Below are 19,713 nucleotides of genomic sequence, written 5' to 3'. Positions count from 1 at the left end.
GGTATGTATCATATGCTCACTGAGTGATAGATCTGTGCTAGAACTGAACCAGGAAAGCTCCTCTCAGAATTCCTTGGTTAATCATCTGGGGACAGACTGGAACCTGGTGAGTTCGGCACCTAACCTACGGAGGCACTTCTGAGAATCCAACTAGGCACCTATCTGCATCTTTAGGAGCCTAAATGCTTCTGAAAATCTGGCTCCTGGTCTCCAAGGCCCAGATCCTCAACTGTATTTAGGAGCCTAAATCCCACTGAAATCAGTGTGCGTGAGGTGCCTACATACATTTGAGGATCTGGGCCCAAGTGGCTTGGTTGGCAGTGCAGTGTTTTAAAGACTGCTGTCAAGATCAGGGCCTACATTGCAAAAGTGATTAGTGATTTTTGCACCCCTAAATAGATGCCTAAAAGGGACCTGATTTTCAGAAGGTGGGTGCTCTGCACTTTATCAAAAAAACAAGCCCCATACAGTGTCTTAAAGTGGGCCCCCCAAAACTGAGGCACCCTAAACCACTAGCAATGTTTGAAAATTTAGGCACTGTTCCCTGTTATCCAATGCCTTGTGAAGGCCCTCCTCCCTCACACTCTTTAAAAACACCTGCTTATCAACAGAACATGCTTTATATGTACAGTTTATAGATTGAGGCCAAAATTTTAAAATGTAGCTGCTTAATGTTTCGCATCTAAATAAAAGTGGTCTGGTTTGTTTTCAGTGGAGCTAAGCAAGCACAATTCTCCCTGAAGTCAAATGCTTAGCACATTGAAAATCAAATCACTTTTATTTTGGTACCTAAATGTGAAGTTAGGTGCCTAACATTTGAAAATTTTGGCCTAAGTGTCCATCTGTATACGTGATCCCCCAACCCCTGAGTCCATAGTTCTCTGTGAAGTAGGATAAGGAGAAAAAGGCATCTGATCTGTATAGAAGGGATATAGTTGGCAATCCAAAGGAAATGTGGGAACGACTGTATAGGGGAAATATACTAACACTTAACTGGATTGAGATCAACAACTCATCACACATGGGTCACCACACAGCCATCATCACAGAGCTGCACGGGATTTGACCCAATGACCTAGATTTGCAAGGCAGCTCCATAACCCATAATTGCCAGTCTCCTCAGGCATCCAGACCCTCACTCATACATGTGTTACTTTATTCAGTCTAATAGTCTCTCATTGATAAAGACTTGCAGAAAAGAGAAAGATAGAAATGTTTGTTGTTGTTTTTTTGGAAGAGAGCTAATTCCGCTGAACTCTCCTGCGGATATACATCCTCCTCCTCTGAAAAGGGAGTCTTCTCAGCGGCATACTGCTGAGCCTCTGGCCCCTCAGGGCATTGAATCGGGTAGGAAAGAAGGCCCTGCTCATTACACTGAGTCGTTCGTTCAGCTCTTCCAGCCTCTTCTTCATTGACCGTACTTCCTTCAGAAGGTCATCAAGTGCCTCGGAGATGGGATGGAGGCTGTAAAAAGAGGGGACAGCACAGGTAGAATGACCACAGACCAGAACCACTACTTAAGACAGAAAGTAAAACAACTAATATCTCACACTTTTATAGTGTCTTTCATCCTGGCAGATTCCCAAGTGATATATAAAATGGGCTCTAAATTTTCAGAAGGGACCAGTGATCTAGAGTCCTTCAGTTTTTGGGTGCCCAACTTGAGACACCTTAAAGGGGCCTGATTTTTAGAGGACAAGTGCTCAGCATTTTCTGAAAATCGGCCTCCTTTAAGGTGTCACAAGTTAGGCTTCCAAAATCACTAGTTACTGTTGAAAATTTAGACCAGTGGTGAGCAAAGGGATATATATCTCCAAATACTGGGCTATGTAGACCACTTCACAGCCTTTTAGGGCACGAAGTGAAGAATAGCATTTTCTACTGAAATTACCAGAGTAATTTGAGTGGGCAGAATGGAATTATCCAAGCTGAAACTTGCCAAGATAACCAGGCTAGCATCCCTAGTCTTGTGAAAGTGTCAGGGGATCTTTAATGGGCACAAATGTCCCGGACCAAAGTCTTACATCCTGTCTGAAAGACAGCACACCCCTTAGCACCATGCTGGACCATCTGGCTCAGTACAAAGTTAGAGGGAAGAGAGCTGCCCTGAATCACTAACGCTGCTAGCTATACCAGCGTCTAGTTTCTTTTGGAGATCTTCCATCCAAGTCTCAACCCTGCCTAACTGCGGAGATCTGATAACTTTAGAGTCTCAACTGTTTGTTATTATTGTTATTATTAATCCAGTAGCAGCCATCATGTGTTAAGATTCCCCCCTCCCAGGTATTTAAGTCACAGTCCCTGCCCTGAAGAATTTACAATCTAAGAACTGTAATACTATGCTATAAAATTGGACGGGGAACAAACTATATTGATACCAGTATTTAGATGGAAATTCATGCCCTTTTTGAAGAGCCCACACATGACCTAACTACCAACTAAATCCCACTTAAACCTTAATTTGAATAGACATTGTACAGGCCTTCTGCACAAGTGAACTTCACCCTGATACCTAGAGCTGGGTTGAAAGTCAGAAAATAAACGGGAAAGATAGAGATGATATTTTTGCAACAATGTTTCCTTTTTTTTTTTTTTTTTTTGGACCAGCTATAGAGCTTGTCCATTTTTTTTTCTAACTTGAAATTTTTGAAACAAAACAAAGCAGGGAGAAACCTTTTTGCAAATCCCTGCCCCCCCCCCTTTCAATTCTGGCATTTCCCTCTGATTCTAGCATTTCCTAGACAGCTGTTTCTCGTTAGAGAAAAGCCTGTGTTATGAATGAGAACTACTTGTTCTGCAATGGCAGCATTCAGTAGCATTGCTCTGAGTGAGATTCGACTTTTTATACATTGTTTTATTTCCTTTCCTCTTTCTCTCTTCCCTATGGTTAGACTCATGCTTCACTATCTGTCAGTAGCCTGGGACTACAGCAACATACAAGGACTGTGTTAAACTCATAGTGGTTAGTAATTTCTGAAATACGAGCTGGGAAAATGTGAGTTGAGGAACTAGAGAGCAGTTTTGTGTAACTAGAGAAGTTCCATAGACTAAAATCATAGAGATTCCAGGTCTCCCCTTCACTGCCCCCTGGCCAATTCTAGATTTTCCTTGCAGCGTATTCCCAGCTCAACTACTTTGTCCAGCCAAGCTTTCTATATCTCACATAATGGGGCTTCCTGCTCTTCCTTTGAGATAATTTTTCCACAGTCTAATAATGGTTATTAGGAAATATTTAGCAATATTTAACCTACAGGATATTCAGCTATTCAAAAATCGTTCAGGGAGCATTTCATAGTACGTGCTATTTCCTCCTGCTTTGGGATGAGTAGGAGGATGCGAACAGTGGAATGATGCAACATACACAGAGAGAGGACACTGATCTGAACACTGAATCCTGCCGTTAGCTGATGGGAGTTACCTGGAGAACTCAGGCAGCAGAGTGTTAGGGTGACTCAGTAAGGAGTGTTTCATTTGCCAGAAGATGCTGTTCCCCCATTTCTCCAGCATACGAGTGACACTGTTAATGCCGTGGATGTTGACTTTGTCTGCTGTGTTAGCAGAATGCCATGGGAAAGGAGATTTGAGGGAACAAAGAAACTCATTAGCCATTTATCTCATTTGGTAGGACGGACCTTCACATTTCCCCACTTAACTCAGAGGGCACCCTGGATGAGAACCATATGCTCATTCTCAGTAAATTGCATTGATATACTCCTCTTGAGAGACTATGTATGAGAGCTAACGCTTCCCCAGCAAATACCTTCCACCGCCTCCCACTGCTTTACCCTCCTACTTCACCGGACACCCCTCTTCCCAAGCCCCACTGCACTGACTAAGATAAGAACCTCTCAACCTGACTCCCAGTTGCCAGGGTCCTCCTACTACTTCTGGACAAAAATTCTTCACCAATCTCACTGGGTTCCTATCTCCTAAACATGTACTCTACCCAGCCCTCCTCCTGGATGCAGGAACTCTCTTGTTTTCCTCACACATGGAGAACAATACACCTCTTTCTCAGCTGTAGGTTTCTCTGTATTATCTGCTTGAAAATAGGGTAGTGCGCTCAGGGCTACTTGCCTCTCTCAAAACCCCTGCATCAAACTGACCCATCCTCCCAGACAAAGAGGCCCCAATTTATCCTTGCCTCACAGACCTTTTATGCTCTCTCTCACAATGTAAGGGGTTTGTAAAGCATCAGTCCCCTGGAGATTTCTTTTTATATAAGGGGAGTACCGGACAGGTTTGGAGTCAGTGGAGCCTAGAGTATTTTCTGTGGATGTTCCCTGGAGGATATAGATGTAGTTGAGAGGCATTCGTATGCCATGGCTATTCCCAGCTGCTAGAACAGCCAGAACCAGGAAATGGAGAGAAAACCACACAATGGTTGTGCTGGGCATGGAGTGAGGGGGTGCTGGTTGTGTTTTGAGTGAAGAATTATATCGGTTCATATTTTTATCCTGACCACCTCTCTCCTGTTCCTAAACAATGGATGGTAACTCCGCTCCTACCCCACACCTTGTTCTGTCAGTAGGACCCTAAAACGAGCAGTCCAGATTGAGGATTGCAGGTTTTACTAGGGATAAAATAAGAACTAACCTAAACCTTTGTCAGCCACTTGAAGATAATCTTCTCCATACTCTCTCTGATTCCCCCTGTCTGTGTCTCTTACCTCCTTCTCTGTAGTTCCACCTCTGAAGCTGATTCAGAAAGTCCTTCTGACAACCACAGTTGAGCAGGAGGAGGAAGAAGAGGAGAACTGGGAGAACACCCATGATGGAGGTTAGCTGGACCTTCAGCTCCTTACTTCTGCAGTGAGACAGATAATATCATTCATCCCTTTAATCCTTCCTTCTCTCTTCTCTTTCTATCCCTCTGATGGCAAATCCATTTAAGAGAATGCTGAGGTCAATTCAACTTCTATATAAGCAATGGGGCCTATCCTGCAATTCCCTGCAATGTTTTTCTCAAACAATTGAGGGGTACAGGGCTCCCATAAATATGAAGTAACTAATACAATATTTTTTCTTAATAATTCTTTGCAGTTTGATAACACCTTCCACCCAAGGACCTCAAGGCACTTTACAAATACTAGCAAAGTAAGTCTTACTAGACCACCATGAGGTAAGGAAACATATCCCCATTTTACAGTTACAAAGATTAAGGTATGAATTGGTGAATTGATTTGTCAAGCTTTAGAAGATTATGGTAGAGGCAAGAATGCAAATCACATCTTTTAGGGACTAATTCAGTGTCCAATGAAGTCAATGGGTAGGGTTTTCCATTAATGTCATTGGATGCTGGATCAAGCCCTGCATTCCCTCGCTTGTGTCTTACCTTCTATATTGTCCTTCCTTCCTGCAGACTATCTGAACTATGAAGAGTTAATTTTTTAAGCATAATTTGGTGCTGGGTGAAAGGTACTAAGATGACTACCCCTGCAAACCAAAGTCCTCAGTTTATCTCCAGGATGTATATAACATATAGATCAGAGGGGAAAGCTCCTCACATTCCTTCTACTCCAGGATCTTTCCCAGTATAATTTAATTCATCCCTAGCCTATAGGATTTACTGTGTAGGGATTATGTATAAATGTAAGAGGACAAATCAGTGTCTGTGACCTTTTCTTTCTGCCCCTTTGTTAAGACTGCCAACACAGGAGTCAGGTAATCCCAGCTGGTGATGCCAATAGTTTTTGTAACATGGACAGCTGTCCATCTAGGAACTGACTAGAAACACCAATTCTGCACATACTGTGTATAAATAGAAATCTGTTCCATTGATGCAATAGTACATTGCCAAATTCATGTTACCATTCAGGATTATTAGCAGTGATTTATATTCTAGTTATTAATCATAGTCATGGAGGTGCCATTTCAGAAGTGGGCACATTTAGAAAGCCCAAATTACTGTGACATTCAGGTCATACGTCAAATCGAAGACCTTACTGCAAACTTTGAGGAAATTAAATTACCTTTCCAGTGACACATGACCTTCGTCTCCTAGTAGCCTGGGAGAAGTTTCAGTCCAACCATTTAGCATTCTCAATGTATAGCAGAAATTGAGACAAATAAGGAGGAATCTGAGTGCACCATTTTATTTCATTATATTTAAATAACTAATTATTTTTTATTTTACATCATGCTTATTTTTATTCATGGTCACATTAGCAATATAAATACAGCGATATTAATATTAAAATGACACACTATTTAAAAATTAATGCATTTCACATATCGGGGATTTGTGATCAAAATTCACCCTCTTAATCATTTTTTAAATGGAAAAAAGGGAATTGTCCTTCCCGTAACACCCACCCACCCACATGCATGCACAGAGCTATTCTCACCAAAGGCTGCCAAAATGCAGAACTCTTTTTAAAAAGTTTGATTTTTACCAGAAATGCATCACTGTGGCCTGTGGTAAAAACACCTTCACTGACCTTCTCTGTACTATTCATTGTTGGAACCATGGCTCCCCTTTCTCTTCTCCTTTCTGAATAAATGAGCCCTAGCCTATTGGGCTCATTTTGTTTATTGTCTACATAAGAAAATCTCTTTCTAAGCTTTCCCAATAGGAAAGAGTTTACTAAACTCTGGGGCTTCTAATTTCAAACTGTCTTACAGTGCAGCTCAGATCAGGGAGGCTGGGTTGCTTTTCAACTCATTTAAAAAAAGAAAATCATCCACCACAATCCTTATCCCCAGACTCTGCCTATTTCAGTACCGGCTTACTTTGATCAGTCTAGATGTATGAAATAAAAGGTGATAATAAAACCTCCCCACATCTGGTATTGAAAACCCAACCTATTTGATCTCAGGCTCTTTGAAACATCAAATGTTCAAATAAAATAAAAGACCCAGATGTTTTATTTCCAGGGCCCCTTAGACCAGTTCCCCTTCTGCCCGGTTCCTTGAATTCTTGAGAGTCAACTACAGTATTATTTATTATCCTATAAGTATTATTGCATAATAATAATTGATTTAAGGTCCCATATCTCGGACCCTTACCCATGTAAATAATTTTTACTCCCTTAGGTAGTCCCATGGAAATCAATTCACTAGTAAGGACTACTCACACAAGTACGAGCTTGCAGGATCATATTCTTTATAGGACTGAACTAAAGAACTTTGAAGACATGGGCTTTGGATCAGGCATTATATTCCGAAGGTCTATTGTTGCAGTTTAAAACAATGCTAGTAGACTGTTATATTTGTAATAAAAAAAATCCTAAATGCTAGAAATTCAGAAAATTTGCTGTAAGATTCCAACTCCAGCCTTAGCCTTCATCCTCCCCACTTTCCATTTATAGGCTGGAGGCCCTGACCAGTTGCCAAGTCTACCCTGTGTAGCATGGTGTGTGAGGTCCCCAGTACTTTTTCTGTGTGTGTGATGATATAACCCTTCAGCCTACACCAGGTCTGGGACATTGTCTGCAATGTTTCACCTGGGAGTCAGAGTGAATTAAGGACAGACCTTGCCAGCCTGGAAATTTGAACTCTGTACTGGAAAGGCCCCCTTGATTTCTTAGCAGGTACCTTAGTACAAAACGGATTGCTGATGGCCTGCTGCCAGTGCCACTTGGAGGGCATAGATTGAAAGACAAGAGAAACGGGTTGTGTCTCAATCACACTCAGGTTACTCTGTTTGATGTGGTGATTGACTGAGAGAATGGAGGTGGGATAGATGGACATTGTCAGTCACATGCTGCCTGAGACGCAAGGAGGCTGCCAAGCAGCTTTAGGACACACTCGCCAGCTCCACTCTCCCTTCCAGAGAAGTGGCAGAAGTAAAGCCCCCATTTGAGTGCATGGGATACTCTAAGGTCTGCAGCCAGTATGTGTAAAATGGACAGGTCAAAGAGAGCTCTCTGTATCTGAAGGGCATGCTCCCCAACCTCTGTCAGGAGGGTGGCCAGGGGCGGGTACTGTGGGTTTTCCAGCCTGTGCAGAAAGGGAGGATGTGGAAGGTAGCCTGAGCTGTCTGGCCCACAATGAGATGGCAGATGAAGAAGGGGGAGGGTTGATGGACTGTAAACGAAGGGCAAGATGTTAAATGTTGCAGTCTCCGGTGTGTGCCAGCTGACTCGGGCTCGCAGGGCTTGGGTTGTGGGGCTGTAAAATTGCCTTGGAGGTGTTTGGGCTGGAGCCTGAGGTATGGGATCCTCCCCCTCAAGGGGTCCCAGAGCTTGGGCTCCAGCTGAGCCCAAATGTCTACACGTCTACACTGCAGTCTTACAGCCCCGCAGCCTGAGCCCCATGAGCCTGAGTCAGCTGACACAGGCCAGTTGTGGATGTTTAGGTACAGTGTAGACATACCCTGATGTGATCAGTGTCTGAAGATTAGACAATTTTGCCTAAATATTAGGGCTGTCAATTAATCGCAGTTAGATCACACAGTTAACTGAAAAAAAATTAATCGCGATTAATCGCAGTTTTAATTGCACTGTATACGATAGAATACCAATTGAAATTTATTAAATATTTTGGATGTTTTTCTACATTTTCAAATATATTGATTTCAATTACAACATAGAATACAAAGTGTACAGTGCTCACTTTATATTATTTTCATTACAAATATTTGCACTGTAAAAATGATAAACAAAAGAAATAGTATTTTTCAGTTCGTCTCATACAAGCACTGTAGTTCAATCTCTTTAACATGTAAGTGAAATTTACAAATGCAGATTTTTTTTGTTACATAACTGCACTCAAAAACAAAACAATGTAAAACTTTAGAGCCTTCAAGTCCACTCAGTCCTACTTCTTGTTCAGCCAATCGCTAAGTCAAACAAGTTTGTTTACATTTACAGGAGATAATGCTGTCTGCTTCTTAATTACAATGTCACCTGAAAGTGAGAACAGGTATTTGCATGGCACTTTTGTAGTTGGCATTGCAAGGTATTTACGTGCCAGATATGCTAAACATTCGTATGCCTCTTCAAGCTTCGGCCACCATGCCAGAGGACATGCTTCCATGCTGATGACACTCGTTAAAAAAATAATGTGTTAATTACATTTTTGTCTGAACTCCTTGGGGGAGAATTGTATGTCTCCTGCTCTGTTTTTCCTGCATTCTGTCATATATTTCATGTTATAGCACTCTAAGATGATGACCCAGCACATGTTGTTCATTTTAAGAACACTTTCACTGCAGATTTGACAAAACGCAAAGAAGGTACCAATGTGAGATTTCTAAAGATAGCTACATCACTCGACCCAAGGTTTAAGAATCTGAAGTGCCTTCCAAAATTGAGAGGGAAGAGGTGCGGAGCGTGATTTCAGAAGTCTTAAAAGAGCAACACTCTGACGCAGAAACTACAGAACCCGAACCACCAAAAAAGAAAATCAACCTTCTGCTGGTGGCATCTAACTCAAATGATGAAAATGAACATGTTGGCCCGCTCTGCTTTGGATCATTATTGAACAGAACCTGTCATCAGCATGGAGGCATGTCCTCTGGAATGGTGGTTGAAGCATGAAGGGACATACGAATCTTTAGGGCATCTGGCATGTAAATATCTTGCAACGCCAGCTACAAAAGTGCCATGCGAATGTCTGTTCTCACTTTCAGGTGACATTGTAAACAAGAAGCGGGCAGCATTATCTCCTGCAAATGTAAACAAACTTGTTTGTCTGAGTGACTGGCTGAACAAGAAGTAGGACTGAGTGAACTTGTAGGCTCTAAAGTTTTACATTGTTTTATTTTTGAATGCAGTTATTTTTTGTACACGATTCCCCATTTGTAAGTTCAACTTTCATGATAAAGAGATTGCATTTCAGTACTTGTATGAGGTGAATTGAAAAATACTAATTTTTTTGTTTTTACAGCACAAATATTGTAATAAAAAATAAAGTGAGCACTGTACATTTTGTGTTCTGTGTTGTAACTGAAATCAATATATTTGAAAATGTAGAAAACATAAAAAATATTTAAATAAATATTGTTTAACAGTGCAATTAATCGCACGATTAATTGCGATTAATTTTTTTAATTGCTTAACAGCCCTACTAAATATTAAACTGTAATAGTCTCCCCCCTTCGGCCTGCTAATTCCGCACTCCCACATAATAAGAGAGCTGTGTGAGCTCACTACCTCAAGAGCAGCGCTTCCAGGATCAACACTTGCGCTTTCCAAGTCTCCTTGAATCCATGCTCTATAATAAATTAATGCTGCAAGCATTTCAGTTTCCAGCCCCATGTTCCCTGCCAATTCACCCTCTCTTGTTTGCGTTAAACATTTGTCCCCGAGATACTGTATTTCCAATGTGCAAGGCCCTGTGTTTTGGGGTTTTATTTTGTTTAAAATTTCCCAGGAATGTATCGGTGTTTATTATAAAAACATAAAAATCAGATGAAAATCGGTGCAAAAAATTAATATCAGTTTTCTGGTAAATATTGAGGCTAATACTGGGGCATGGAAGGACAGAAAAAAAGCAACAAATAGAGAAAAGTGAGAGTGTTTCTGACCCTGCTCCCCACTCTGGAAGGAGAAATGGCAACTCAGTAAACTGGGCAGGTTTCTGAGCCACCATCTCTCCTTCCAGAGCAGGTCCAGAAGTGGAAGAGGTTGAGGAGGTGAGAGTGCCATGTCCTCATGCTGCCTCCTCCATCTCTTCCACTTCTGGGCCCATTCTGGAAGGAGAGACAGGAGCAGTGGTGAGCTGGAGCCGGTTTGCCCCGGTTTGCGTGAACCGGTTGTTAAATTTTGAAGCAGTTTTAGAACTGGTTGTTAACCCGCTTCCCTGCAGGGGGTGCTGAGGCTTTGATGGGCTTCGGCCGGGAAGTGATGTGATCAGTGATGAGCTGCCAAAATCTTAACAACCGGTTCCCTATAAAAAGTTCTGATTTAAGGGATGTGCCCCAGTATGTATTTTTTTGTACCAATAGGGTTACCATATGTCCATATTTTCCTCCCGGACGGCGATTTAAGAACCAAAAAGCCTGACCTGTTTGGGAAAATACGGATGTATGTTAACCCTGCCTAAAGTTCTTTTTTAAAAAGATGGGCCTGAACTAGAAATGAGCTCCGTTTCACATGTGCGGGTCCCCACCACTCCCTGGGGGTGTGCTAGGGTGACCAGATGTCCCAATTTTATAGGGACAGTCCCGATTTTGGGGTCTTTTTCTTATATAGGCTCCTATTACCCCGCACTCCCTGTCCTGATTTTTCACACTTGCTGTCTGGTCACCCTAGGGTGTGCACATGTGTGGGTCCCAGCTGCCCCCTGCCCCCCTCCTTGAAGCAGGTGTGCAGGGTTACTGCCCTGGGAACTGCAGGGCACCAGTGGACATGGGGCCAGCTGCAGACAGGGGCGTGGGGCAGGGCTAGCTGGAGGAAGGGGGTGTAGGGCTGGCTGCGGGCAGGGCAGGGGGTGCGGAGCTGGCTGGAGACAGGAGGGTGCAGGGTTGGCTGGAGGCAAGCGGGTGTGGGGCTGGCTGGAGACAGGGGCTGGCTGCAGGCAGGGCAGGGAGTGCAGCAGGGGCTGGTGCGGGCAGGGCAGGGGGTGTGGCAGAGGCTGGCTGTGGGCAGGGGGTGCGGGGGTGGCTGGAGGCAGGGGCTGGCTGCGGGCAGGGCAGGGGGTGTGGCAGGGGCTGGCTGGAGGCAGGGCAGGGGGTGGCTGGAGACGGGGGCTGGCTGCAGGCAGGGGGTGTGGGGGTCGCTGGAGGCAGGGCAGGGGGTGCAGCAGGGGCTGGCTGCAAGCAGGGAGTGCGGGGGTGGCTGGAGGCAGGGGCTGGCTGCGGGCAGGGTGGTGGGTACTCGTGGGGAGAGCAGCAGGACGCAGCCCAGGCCCAGCAGAGCAGCCGGGGACCCACCAGGCAGCAGCGGGAGCCCCAGGGCCAGGGGAGCAGCAGCAACAACAAGGCTCATGCTCAGGGCCAGGCGGCAGCCCACATGGCTCCCGCAGCGCAGCACCCCCGAGGAATAACAGGAGCTCGGTTTCCTGGGCTGTCCAAGTTACAAAGTCACCCTCTCTCCTTCCCGAGCAAGGAGCCAGGTCCAGAGCGTTCTGGCACTTCATTTTTTAGAAGTTGAGCACTGACGTACACGTGTGTGTGTCTTCCAATGCATTGCCTTGCTTTGACAGACAGCCTCGCATTTACACCTAGACTAATTCATTACTAACATGAACACATGCACCTAATGGAATGGATTGGATTTTCTTAATGTAATCGGTATATTCTTGTACCTGAGTGGTCCAAAATTCGCATGAAAATGGGTAAAAAATTAAAAATAACTTTTGCAAAACCCAGGAATTTTTCATTAAAAACTGAAAACAAAGGGCCTTGCTGATGTGTTCTAATCCCTATAAATATCAGGTAAGCAGAGACAAAGATATAGCTAGGGAGATTTCCCTTGTGTCTGCCCTGAATCCCACAGAGAGAAAACATTCAACCACTCAGTTCAGTACTGTACACAACTACTGTTTTCTGCTAGTGCAGCTGGGAATTTTCTAGGTTATGCAGTCCCAGTGCCAAATACAGCCTCCATTTCAAAGAGGCCAACGCCTTCGGAAGCCTGATGAGTACATACTGTACTCATTACATTGGATCAGGACTCTGAGATTGCCTTATAACAAGATGGGCTGAAATTGTTAACTGCCTTTCCACCTGCTGCTATATGCATATTGTCTTCTGATTCTACTTCTGAGCATGCTGGGGTGGTTGATACTGGCTCGACCCTCGATTCAGTTTGAGATCAGGATTTCAGTGACTAGAAGTAGCAATTATTATAGTTATGTCTAAAATGTGGGGCCTATGCCCCCACTGTCATTTACACCAAAACAAGTGAATGCAAAGTAGGTGTAAAATGTTCCCATTCTGATTTCACTGCAGAAAATGAAGGGCAACAGTGAATTAGGCTTGTGCCTTCTATGTGAAACTCCTTTCCCTTTGTTTTCAGTTGCTCATGACTTTCTCAAATTCCTTTTAAGGCTGACATTTTCTCTGTTTATTTTTCGCCCAAAGTTCAATTTTCTTGAAAAATGTCAACAATAGCGAATGAATCCTTTTGTGTTATTTGCACAGGAATAAAATACACATAGTCTTATCAGAAATGTTGTGCTTGAGTAAATCAGAACCACCAGAAGTTAGAAAAATCAAGCTAGGCTCATTTTGTAGATTTAATGGACACTTATGCAGCAAGACAAATTTGCTTTTAAAAAAAATAATTTAAAATGTTCAATATGTAATTTCTGCACATTCTTCTAGCCCTTTTCTATTTTTTGTTTTTTAATGTGCAATATTTTGAGGATGCATTTCTTATTGGACACCCAGCTAACGCCGTCTTATTCCACAGGTAAAGCCAAATGAGCTTTTAAAGTCCTCCAGCCAAATAGCTCCATATCTGGGAGCATACAAGGTGAGTAAAGAACACATCAGTTAAGGACAGTTCCATTAGAACTGTGAGAGCCAGGATGTTGAAAATACTGACAGTTCCACAGGAGAGAAAACTGCCAGGCTGGGAGGTCTTTAACATAAGCCCACAATCAAAGAGTTTACAAGCTTCACTTAAAAAATGATTCTGTTTATAAGCTCCCCAAGTAAAAAGCAGGGAAATATAAATATAAACTTAATTATTTATAGTTGAAATACCACAGAAATGTCCGAAAAAATCCCACAATATTAACTCAGCACTTTGTATCTCTGCTGTGTTTTCTATTTCTATTCCTTGTTAAATGTTAATTATAATTTGTATCATTTGTTATATATATATATAAAATAACAAATATATATACTGAGAGAGAGAAAGAGAGAGAGAATGGAATACCTTATTGAGTTCAGGTAGGAGTAGGGTGACCAGACATCAAATGTGAAAAATCGGGATAGGGGTGAGGGGGTAATAGGAGCCTATATAAGAAAAAGACCCCAAAATCTGGACTGTCCCTATAAATTCGGGACATCTGGTCACCCTAGGTGGGAGTAACATTAACTTTTGGAATTTCCTGACTTTTAAGGGCTTGCCATTTCCGCATTAACGCCCCATTGACACTAGTGGTGTTTTGCATGTAATTATAAGCAAATTTGTTCATTTTGCATATGGTCATTTGAAAGCAGACCTGACTGATCTTGCAAATAGACTGACCATCCTGATAACCAGACAGATCCTCTGACCTTAATGGAAGACCTGCAGGCTGGCAGCTACAGAAACTGATGCTTTAGACCGGGGTGGGCAAACTTTTTGGTCTGAGGGCCACATCTTGGTATGGAAATTTTATGGTGGGCCATGAATGCTCACGAAATTGGGGTTGGGGTGCAGGAGGAGGTGAGGGCTCTGGCTGGGCTGGTGGGCTCTGGAGTGGGGCCAGAAAGGAGTTCAGGGTGCGGGAGTAGGCTCTGGGCTGGGGCAGGGGGTTGGGGTGCGGGAGGAGGTTAGGGGTCCAGGTTCCGGGTGGTGCTTACCTGAAGCAGCTCCTGGAAGCAGTGGCATGTCTCTCCTCCGGCTCCTATGCGGAGGTGCAGCCAGATGGTTCTGCGCACTTCCCTGTCCGCAGACACCACCCCTGCAGCTCTCATTAGCCGCAGTTCCCTGCCAATGGGAGCTGCGGGGTGGCGCATGGGGCGGGGGCAGAGCAGGGAGCCCCCAGGCTGCCCCTAAATGTAGGAGCCGGAGCAGAGACATGCTGCTGCTTCCAGGAGCCTCGGCACACGCTTGCAGAGCAGCCTCTGACCCGCTCCCCAGCAGGAGCTTGAGGGCCGGTTTAAACCGGCTGGAGGGCTAGATGTGGCCCCTGGGCCGTAGTTTGCCCACCCCTGCTTCAGACAGATAGGCATACTGACTGAAAGGAGTGATACTACGCTGGTACCAATAAAGGTATTGCTGCAAAGCAGAGCAGCAGTGAAAATATTGTTGGTCCTTCCTGTCCTGAGGATGTGTACACAGTTTCTGCCCTTTCTTCAGAATGTACACACACTTTTTCAGAGTGCATATTCTCTCTCTCCTTCAGAACACATTCCCCCTCTCTTTTAGGTCTCAGAACATACACACGCAGACTCCTTCAGAACTTGCAGTCTATTTCTCCCTGTCTTTGGGACTTGCACATTCTTTCTTTTCTTCCTCCTTTCATTCTGCACACTAGTACCCTCTCCCCTCCAATGCAATCCAGTAGCACTCATACAGCCTTCAGGTCTAAGCCAGTCCAACAAAGGACACAGGTGTTGAGACAGATTTTCTCTCCTCTTCCTGCATCTTCTTGCAGGTTCATTCACTCCCTTCTACTGACCAGGCTTTTTAGAAGCTCAGCTGTGTCTCCTCATGAAGAAGGCACAACTTCTTCCTGGTAAGGAGAGAAGAAAATTGTAAATAAACTTTACCTGGACTCCAGAGGGCAATCCTGTGATGAGGCTTCAATGTATCTCTCTCTCTTTTTCTTCTCTCCTCACCGCCCCCTTTGGATTTCAGCTTGTAGTGTGTGACGTGTTCCTCTTCATATCTCTGCTTCACACATTTCCCCAATCTTTCTTTGGAACCTCTTCTAGCTGCTCTTTCTTGCCCTCCCCGCCTGTCCATTCAAGCTGAACATCTCCCCAGACACATGGGAGCCTTACGGAAGTGAAAACATCGATCAGTGGAGTTCCTTTTTAAAGTGGAACCTCTCTTGAGGAGTCTCCTCTCATCCGTGACCTTGGTTCCCCGTTGCACAGCACACAACTCTTTGGCATCCAGCACGGCTGTGCAACCTCTCTTACCATCCATAGTTTCCACTATGCCGTGTTCCTTTCTGGCAGCTTGAGCCCCCTGGAGCCATCCAGCCTGGGATTTGTTCCTCAAGTTGTTTCTGCCTTTGAACAAACATGCCAATTAATTCTCTGCCGATTAGTTCATTCCTGAGCCATTGTGCCAGATCTATTTTGGTCAGAGTAAACACGGAGGATATATTGTCTGCAGTGTTTTTCTCTGCTCCCAAGTTACTTGGCTGCCAAGCCAAACGGACTCGGGCTTGGACAGTACTTGACTTAGAGACCTCCAAAGAAACATCAGGTGTCACAGTAAGTGATGTTGGTGACTTAGTAGAGGGTGACCTTGTCCCTCCCTGTGAGTAAGAATTGAACAAGTACTGTCTTAGGATGTGCTGAACTACTGCAGGTGCTATCCTTTGGATAAAACTTTAGTACTGTGTTCTGGCTTCCTGTGATCATTACCATATCCATGGCATGATTTGCTAGTTCCCTGGCCAAATTTGAAGTCTGCCTGATATTACTCCTATAGTGTCAATTGGCTGCAGTGCTTTTTTCACTTCCTTTTCTAAACCGTTTGATGATTTTGCTGTGTTCTCTTAGATAACTGCATGTTCCACCCCTGCTGCAGCTGCATTTCAGTGGTAGGTACAATAATCCCCTTGCATAGAGTGAAGCACTTTACGATTGCTCAAGACCAAAAGCAGTGTGTGCGCGTGCATGCACACGCAGTATATAGGGCCAGATCCTCAGCTGGTGTAAATCAGCAGAGCTCCTAGACTGACTTTAATGTAGTTATGTTGATTTACACCAGCTGAGCATCTAACCCATGGTTTGTAAATCAGTAAAGTGCTTTGGCTCCTTCTGGGTGAAGACACTAGAGATGTCAGTCATTATTATTACCATTATTTAGTCAGCAGTTCAAACGTGCTAATCTCCAATGGAGAGGTGCCCTGACAGAGAGAGGATTGTGATTACAGAGGACTGGCTCTCCAGAGCTAGACAGTATCAGAGACACATGGTGCCAACATTTCCTTCACTCCATCTCTTAAAAAAAAGTGCCTGCACGGCGAGTGAGGTTTCTATGTCAATGTTATTGTCCATAGCACTGAAACAGTGGGACACTTACTTACGGAGTTATACAACACCAATTACATAAAGCAACCCACAATCGGAAATATTAAAACTACTCATACAGCTCCCAGAAATGTTAGCAACCCATGTTGTCAGGGATAAAAACAAACAAAAATTATACAACTATAACCCTAACACTGATCTACATCACATGGATTTCTCACAGCTGTTCCCATTTGAGAAGGGAATAGCACAGTCCAGATGTGCTGACACGACAGTTCAATGGAAAGAAGAAGAAACAAACTCCTGGAAGGACTCACCACTTGAAAGCTCAGGGCACGGGCACTTGATGGTGCAGTAGATTGGGAAAGGGTCCCTGCAAAGCTCTGATGATCTACCCAAATCCTGATCACTATTTTTCATAGTAAATAGTGTCTTTCAGGCCCAGTCAGGCTCCCAGCAGAGTCAATGGCAAAACTTCCATTGACTTCAGTGTGCAGGACTTCAGCCTCTAAATTACCAGTTCAAATGCAGCCTGTTTTGTTAGTGAATCAGAGTTATCTGTTGGTCCTTCTGGCCTTGTGCAATTAGTTGTTAGTCTCTTGGCTAGTCTTCACCAGTGGCTCTCAACCTTTCCACACTACTGTTGCCTTTCAGGAGTCTGATTTGTATTGAGTATCCCCAAGTTTCACCTCACTTAAAAACTACTTGCTTACAAAATCAGAGACAAAAATACAAAAGTGCCACAGCCACACTATTACTGAAAAATTGCTGACTTTCTCATTTTTACCACAGAATTATAAAATAAATCAATTGGAATAGGAATATTGTACTTACATTTCAATGTATAGTATATAGAACAGTATAAACAAGTCATTGTCTGTATGACATTTTAGTTTGTACTGACTTCGCTAGTCCTTTTTATGTAGCCTCTTGTAAAACTAGGCAAATATCTAGATGAGTTGATGTACCCTGTTGAAGACCTCTGTGCACACTCAGCGGTATGGGAACCCTTGCTTGAGAACCACTTGGTCTACACTTCAAAGGCTCTGCAGATACAGCTGTACAGATATCTGTATAGCTATACCAGCAGAGCCCCTCTAGTGGAGATGCAAAAGGATATAGTTAAACCATCTCCCTGAACAACATAAGCTATACCAGCAAACGGACTCTCTAGCTGTGTCTACATGGGGGGGTGGTTGCTGAAATACTTATGTCAGTCTGGGGCGTGTGTGGTTTTTTCACACCCCTGACCAACACAGCTGTGCCAGTAAGCCTTTGCAGTGTAGACCTGGCCTCAGTCCAGTTCTTAGCAGATGGGGGTCCATATTACAAAAATCCTCTGCTCTGTTGTCCTGTGTTATACATCACTAAAATGACACTGTAATAAGCATCAATCATAAACTGTCTGAGCAGAGAGGTCAAGGATCTTTTTTAACATTCTCCATTATGTTTTTTTGCCACATCTCAAAAATGGTGCTGCACAGCAACTGCAGATGTTTTGTTCTATTCTCCTCAGTGAGGAGTGGGAGCTGGCTGTTTTCATAAGCCTTTGTGGCTTAAGTTTAAAGTTAGTTTATGTGGGTTTTTTCCCACAATCTATGAGAACTCGGGAGAGTTTTTAGACTGTGAACTCTTCAGGGCAGGACCAGTGTCTTTGTATGTGTTTGTGAAGCGCTTAGCACAACGGGGGCCCAAATTCTGAATGGAGCCTCCAGGCACTCTGTAATATAAATATTAAACAATACTAACTGCATAATATGAGACAGAACTGTCTGCAGTTACAGGCTGTGTACCTCTTAAAACCCCACATGAACCAAGAGGGGAGTCAGGTTTAAAGATGTCTACAGCCACAGGCTTGGACTCTCCTTAAAAGTCCACTCATGAGTCACCAAGGATGTTTACAGAATTGATAGGTTTCAGAGTAGCAGCTGTGTTAGTCTGTAGTCTGAAGATGTCATCAATGTAGCACAAGTAGAGTAGAGGCATTAGGTGACGAGAGCTGAGGAAGCGTTGTTCTAAGTTAGTAAAAAAAAAGTTGGCATACTGTGGGGCCATGCAGGTACCCATAGCAGTGCCCATAACTATCGTACATTTGAGGACAATGTATACCTTCAAATCAGCGGCACTGCTATGGGTACCCGCATGGCCCCACAGTATGCCAACATTTTTATGGCTGACTTAGAACAACGCTTCCTCAGCTCTTGTCCCCTAATGCCTCTACTCTACTTGCGCTACATTGATGACATCTTCATCGTCTGGACCCATGGAAAAGAAGCTCTTGAGGAAGTCCACCATGATTTCAGCTATTTCCAGCCCACCATCAACCTCAGCCTGGACCAGTCCACACAAGAGATCCACTTCCTGGACACTACGGTGCTAATAAGCGATGGTCACATAAATACCTCCCTATACCGGAAACTTACTGACTGCTATACTTACTTACATGCCTCCAGCTTTCATCCAGACCACACCACACGATCCATTGTCTACAGCCAAGCTCTACGATACAACTGCATTTGCTCCAAACCCTGAGACAGAGACAAACACCTACAAGATCTCTATCAAGCATTCTTACAACTACAATACCCACCTGCTGAAGTGAAGAAACAAATTGACAGAGCCAGAAGAGTACCGAGAAGTTACCTACTACAGGACAGGCCCAACAAAGAAAATAACAGAACGCCACTAGCCATCACCTTCAGCCCCCAACTAAAACCTCTCCAGCGCATCATCAAGGATCTACAACTTATCCTGAAGGACGACCCATCACGCTCACAGATCTTGGGAGACAGGCACAGTCCTTGCTTACAGACAGCCCCCCAACCTGAAGCAAATACTCTCCAGCAACCATAGAACAAAACCACTAACCCAGGAACCTATCCTTGCAACAAAGCCCGTTGCCAACTGTGCCCACATATCTATTCAGGGGACACCATCATAGGGCCTAATCGTATCAGC

The 19,713-nt window shown here is 44.0% G+C and overlaps 1 long non-coding RNA gene across 2 annotated transcripts; it reads right to left on the bottom strand.

Annotated features, from left to right (window-relative positions):
- Positions 1-710: 710 nt before the first annotated feature.
- LOC114020424 lies at positions 711-15,762 on the bottom strand. Of its 2 annotated transcripts, none has more exons than XR_005223893.2 (4): positions 15,316-15,762; positions 4,670-4,806; positions 3,419-3,548; positions 711-1,464 (listed from the first exon to the last, which is right to left on the bottom strand). It is a non-coding gene; the product is annotated as an uncharacterized LOC114020424 (long non-coding RNA). The 2 variants fall into 2 exon arrangements; XR_006290213.1 differs by lacking the exon at positions 15,316-15,762 and adding an exon at positions 14,404-14,524.
- Between the last annotated feature and the right edge of the window lie 3,951 nt (positions 15,763-19,713).

Source organism: Chelonia mydas, chromosome 1 (assembly GCF_015237465.2).
Source record: "Chelonia mydas isolate rCheMyd1 chromosome 1, rCheMyd1.pri.v2, whole genome shotgun sequence".
Lineage (NCBI taxonomy): Eukaryota > Metazoa > Chordata > Testudines > Cheloniidae > Chelonia > Chelonia mydas.
This window is presented reverse-complemented; position numbering and strand designations above follow the sequence as displayed.